This window comes from Mus pahari, chromosome 4 (genome assembly GCF_900095145.1).
Source record: "Mus pahari chromosome 4, PAHARI_EIJ_v1.1, whole genome shotgun sequence".
NCBI classification, from domain to species: domain Eukaryota; kingdom Metazoa; phylum Chordata; class Mammalia; order Rodentia; family Muridae; genus Mus; species Mus pahari.
Genome location: NC_034593.1, coordinates 98,467,853 through 98,474,227, shown reverse-complemented (window position 1 = coordinate 98,474,227; position 6,375 = coordinate 98,467,853).

The following is a 6,375-nucleotide window of genomic DNA, read 5'->3' as shown; positions in this document are numbered from 1 at the left end:
ATGGGCCCTCCACCCTTGATCACTAATTGAGAAAATGCCTGGATCACAGCTGGATCTCATGGAGGCATTTCCTCAAGGGAGGCTCCTTTCTCTGTGATAACTTCAGCTTGTGTTAAGTTGACACACAAAACCAGCCAGTATGCCTCCCTACATGGCATGACTGTCATCAGATTCTCTGTGCCCTCTTCCAGCAAGAAAGGAAATGGATTCTCAGGAAAGTAGCTGAACCACTCACCAGAATATCTTCAGTGATTGATGATTAGAGGGTAAAGGCAATTGACCATCTTAGCAACCCAAATGAGACTACAACACAGAGGGAGATAGGTCACTCAGTGAGTACCACCAGGTTCTCTTAGAAGGGATGAAATGGGCAGCCTGAAAACCCACCAACCTATCTAAGGTATCAGATGTAAAACAGAGCCCAGATGAATCACCTTTAGCATTCCGGGGTCACCTCCTGAGCACCTATCAGTTATACACACCCTTATAGACCCAGAAGACCTGGCAAACCTCAAGGCAATTAAGCTGGCCTTGGTTAACCCCTGATATGCATAGGAAGATCCAAAAGATGGAATGGTTTCTAGGAAAGAATAGGTCAGAGCTGTTAGAAATAGCCCAGAAGATGTTTGGCAGCAGAGACAGCAAAGAAGATTTTTGGCAAACAAGATGGTGTGGACCACCATGGCTGCACTGCAAGCCCCAGCCACTTTCAACTCTTCACATTAACCCCACAATTAAAAAGAAAAAAGAAAAAAGAAAAAAAAAAGAAACCTTTACAAAAAGGACCAATATACCTACTTCAAATTAGTAGGTCACTAGAAGAATGAATGCCCATGATGAAAACAGATAGGACCCCGCAAACTTAAGCCAATCTTAACTATGAAGGATTAGTAAAGTCATGTCTCCTTCAAACTAGGCCCCCAGGAGCCTATAGTAACCTTTCCTATTGGAGCCAACATGTAAATTCTCTGGTGGACACAGGAGTTACATATTCAGTATTATGGGAGCCCCTAGGATCCCTAACCAATCAGACAATGTAAATACAGGGGACAGCAGGGGGTATTACAGAATATAAATGGATCACTGACTAGACTGTAACCTGGACAAGGAACTGTGGCTCATTCTTTTATCCTTAGTGCTGAATGCCCCTACCTTTTACTAGGGCAGGAACCTAGAACAAGCTCCAGACAACAATATTGTTCTCCCTGGAAGGGGAGTGGAAGAGTTATTAATCCAGGAAATTTCTACAGTTTTGGCAGAGGGCATTCCTCCTGCTTAGCTAAATGTGTGCTAACATCTGGGGCTCTGCTTGGAAGTCAGGGAAGGGATTAAGGTTCACATCAGGTGCCTCCTTGAAGCAGGTATACTGGCTCCTCGACAGTCAGTCTGCAATAACCCTTGTACCCTATCCAAAAGCCTGGCACTTGAGACAACACACCAACACAAGACTTATGGGAAGTGAATAAGCAGTTGGAAACCATTCACCCGATTGCTATAAAGCTCTACAGTTTGCTCAGTCTATTACCACCAGAACATACAGTTTACACTGTATTGGACTTAAAAGATGAATTCTTTTCCATCCCCCTGTCAAAACTAAGTCTTCTTATCTTTGCAATGGAATGGCCTGTACTGGCTGGTTTTGTGTGTCAATTTGACACAGGCTGGAGTTATCACAGAGAAAGGAGCTTCAGGTGAGGAAATGCCTCCATGAGATCCAGCTGTAAGGCATTTTCTCAATTATTGATCAAGGCAAGAGGGCCCCTTGTGGGTGGTTCCATTTTGTATAGTCTTTGGTTCTATAAGAAAGCAGGCTGAGCAAGCCAGGGGAAGCAAGCCAGTAAGAAACATCCCTCCATGGCTTCTGCATTGCTCCTGCTTCTTGACCTGCTTGAGTTCTAATCCTGACTTCCCTTAGTGATGAACAGCAATGAGGTGAAAGCTAAACTCTTTTCTCCCCAACTTGCTTCTTGGCCATGATGTTTTGTTCAGGAATAGAAACCCTGACTAAGACATGGGCCAACCCTGAACTGGGGATATCAGCGCAATTAATCTGGACCAGATGGTCCCAAGGGGTCAAAAACTCTCCTACCATCTTTGATGAAGCACTCAGCCAAGATTTAAGTCTCTTTTATAATAAGTACTCTCAGCTAACCTTGCTTCAATATGTGGATGATTTATTATTGGCTGTTAAAGATGAGGACTGTTGAGAGTCACTCAAGGCCTTTTAGAAACTCCTGCCCTGTTAGACTTTTGTGTTTCTAAAAAGGAAATCCAAATTCGCCTGCTCAAGGTTATCTACTTGGGATGTGAACTGGGAGAAGGGAGAAGACTGCTGTCTCAAGCCCAAATAGCAGCCATCGTTCCACCCACCAAGTAACAAGTTAGGGAGTTACTGGGAGCTGTTAGATATTGCTATCTTAGGATATGTGGGTCTGCTGATATTTCCAAACCCTGTGTTCTGCTACAGCTGGGGCAACACCCCTTTGGAATGGACTGAGGTACATGAACAGGCCTTTAAAACTTAAAAGTACTGTACTTTAAGTACCCTTGTACAGACTATTACTATAACTCTCTCTGATGTCTCTAAGCCCTTTCATCTTTACATCCATGAAAGAAAAGGCACAGCCAAGGGACTCCTGAGTTAGACCCTGGGTCCCTGGGAAAGGTCAATAGCTTATGTCTCAAAGAGACTGGATCCTGTAGCCTTGGGATGGCCCCCTTGTTTAAAAGCCATTACAGCTACTGAAATTCTTGCAAAAGAAGCTGACCAGCTCACAGTGGGACAGACTCTAACTGTAACAGCTTTGCACACTGTGGAAACCCTGAGAAGGGATACTGTACTGGCTGGTTTTGTGTGTCAACTTGACATAAGCTGGAGTTATCACAGAGAAAGGAGACTCCCTTGAGGAAATGCCTCCATGAGATCCAGCTTTAAGGCATTTTCTCAATTAGTGATCAAGGGTGGAAGGGCCCATTGTGGGTGGTACCATCCCCTGTGCTGGTAGTCCTGGGTTCTATAAGAAAAGCAAGCTGAGCAAGCCAGGGGGAGCAAGCTTCTGCATCCACTCCTGCCTCCAAGTTCTTCCCCTGTGTGAGTTCCTGTCCTGACTTCTTTTGATGATGAACAGCAATGTGGAAGTGTAAGCTGAATAAATCCTCTCCTCCCCAACTTGCTTCTTGGTCATGATGTTTGTGTAGGAATAGAAACTCTGCCTAAGACAGATGCCATCAACCAGTGGATGTCAAGTGCTGGCTTGACTCAGCACCAGGCCCTTCATTTACACAGACTTTTGATACATCTGTGGCCATCAATTCCAGCATCTCACTGCCAGAAGACAGACGACCCTAAGGAGTCCATCCATGACTACCTGGAGGTGCTGAATGTCATCCAAGATACCAGACCAGACCTGGCAGGCATCCTACTCACCACCAGAGATTTGGATCTCTACACAGCTTCATTCAAGAAGGTATTTGGGGACAGTGGTGGTCACAGGCTGGAAGGAGGTAGGTCATTTGGGCACAAGCCTTGCCCAGGGTCACATCCACACACAAAGCAGATATAATCACTCTAACCTAGGCTTTAAGATGGCCTGAAGGAAAAAAAGGTGAATATCTACACAGACATCCAACATGCTTTTGTCGTGGCTTATGTTCATGAACGGATATACAAACGGAGGGTTTTACTCACCTCAGAGAAAAAGACTACTAAAAATAAACATGAAATTGTCCAGTTGCTGGAGGCCATTTGACTGCCTACTGAGTTTGCTGTAATACACTAGCCAGGACACCAAAAAGACAAAAGCTCCCAAACTTAAGGTAACAGCTATGCAGATCAAAGACAAAACTCCAGACCATCCTGGAACTATCTGCTGTCCCGGAACCCCGACTCTACCTCCAGAAAGATGTTCTTGAGTACGATCCAGAAGAGATCAAGCCATATCCTGACTTGGGGGTCTCAGGAGAGCCACAAAAGATGGTGGACCTTGACAGATGAAAGATTCTGTATGCCAAAGGTACTGGGTCAAAACTGGCTAAAGCTTTGCATCGCTCCATGCGCTTGTCTCCCAAGAAGATTTCAGAACTCATCTCCCTTCATGTCTGGATACTTGGACACTGAGAAAAACTTCAGACCATTCTAGATCGATGCCTGACCTGTGTCCAGGCAAATGCAAAGAAAGACATGATTCTCGCTGAACAATGGAGTCAACAAAATGTACCAGGTGAATTTGGGGAATTGAATTTGACTGAAGTCAAGCCAGGGTTGTATGTCTAAAAGTATCTGCTGGTGTTTGTCAACATCTTCACAGGCTCAGTAGAGGCCTTTCCATCCCTAATAGAAAGAACCCAGATGGTAGCTCAGAATTTTTTTTCTTTTGTTTGTTTTCCCCCCTCTTTTCTTTCTTCCTTTCCTCTCCAAGCCCCTTTCCTGTTTTTGTTTTGTTTTTGAGACAGGGTTTCTCTGTGTAGCACTTGTTGTCCTGGAACTCACTCTGTAGACCAGGCTGGCCTCAAGCTCACAGAGATCTGCCTGCCTCTGCTTCTGCAGTGCTGGGATTAAAGGTGTGTGCCACCACTAACTGGCTAAGAAATTAAAAAGGGAAATTATTCCCAGATTTGGTCTCCCTGTATTTCTGGGGTCTGACAATGGCCAGCCTTCATAGCCAAGTTATCTATCTAATTGCTCTGTAAGAATCGTAATGTAAATTAGAAAATTCACTGTATGTATCATCTATGGAGATCAGGAAAGGTAGAGATGGTGAATAGAACTTTAAAGGAGATTTTAACTAAACATGCACTTGAGATTGGTGATAACTGGGTTGACCTCGTCATTTTCCTATCTCAGAGTCTGATGTACCCTATACCAAGAAACGCAAGTCCCATACAATTTAGTCTATGGGACACTACCTCTTGTGATCCCTTGGGTACATGCCTCTGTTATCAAATTGTCCCACTTCAATCTCTGAGTCCCCAAAAGGATTGCAACTAATCTTGAATAAGATTTTTCCTTCAGGTTTAGGCTGTTCAACCTGGTGGGTACCACACACACCTGACAACCCATTCCAGGCCAGAGATGCCGTATTGGTCCACTATTTCACAATCAGCAGCTTGAACCTAGATGGAAAGGACCTTACGTTGTAATTCTCCAGATGCCCATTGCTGTTAAGGTTGCTGGGTTCCTCTCTGATTCATCACTCATACCTCAGGAAGGTACCTGAGAAACCTGTGGAAGAGAAGCCAGACTCCTAGAGGTAAAGTGTGACTGAAAAAGGACTATTAAAAATCAAACTTTTGAGCTGTAGAGATGCCTCAGTGATTAAGAACACTGACTGCTCTTCCAGAGGTCTTGAGTTCAATTCCTAACAACCACATGGTGGCTCACGACCATCTATAATGGGATCTGATACCCTCTTCTGGTGTGTCTGAAAACAGCTACAGTGTACTCATATAAATGAAATAAATAAATCTTTTAAAAAGAAATCAAACTTTCTAAGGTTTGACCACCTAACATAACTTTAAAGATTGTGATCTTGCTGTTGGAATCTGTACCACGATTGTCCTATGGCTGACAGTTTTGCCGTCTTATTTTCAAGCTTTGCAAGCAGAATCTAAATGCATATTGATGGGGGAAATAAAAGGCATCCCTATTATAGGAAACATCCTGATACTGTCTTGCCATGAAAGTGATTGCTTTTATTCACCATGGATGAAGGAAGGATACTTGAGATGACCTATTCTAACAGACTAATCCCAAAGTAATAATATAGGCTTTAGCATAATCAAATATTCTTTAAAGGGTTCTAATAGAGGAAATCACATGTTTGCTAAATTAAGAAGCAGAAGGGAAGACTCATCAATCACCTCAATTGATACCCAGAGGAACCCTGTGTGTAACTAATAGTTTGGGGTATAACCTCTGGCTCCATCTACCACCAGAAAGTCAACAAGAAAACTCATTCTGTGTCAGAAAAGATCCCTCTTGGGCTGGTGAGATGGCTCAGTGGATAAGAGCACCCGACTGCTCTCCCAAAGGTCCCTAGTTCAAATCCCAGCAACCACATGGTGGCTCATAACCATCCGTAACAAGATCTGACGCCCTCTTCTGGAGTATCTGAAGACAGCTACAGTGTACTTACATATAATAAATAAATCTTAAAAAAAAATAGGCTTTAAAAAAAAAGAAAAGAAAAGATCCCTCTTACCTGTTACTTAAATGTAATCTTGGTTGTCAGCAATTTACTGAAACGTGCTGTTTTAGTATCTCTGATTCTTCTCATACTATTGACAAGTATTGGTGGAGAAAGAAATAAACAAACTCTCAAATACATGTTGACTGACAACATGGCTAAGATGGCTCTCCCCTTCATTGGCCTGCTA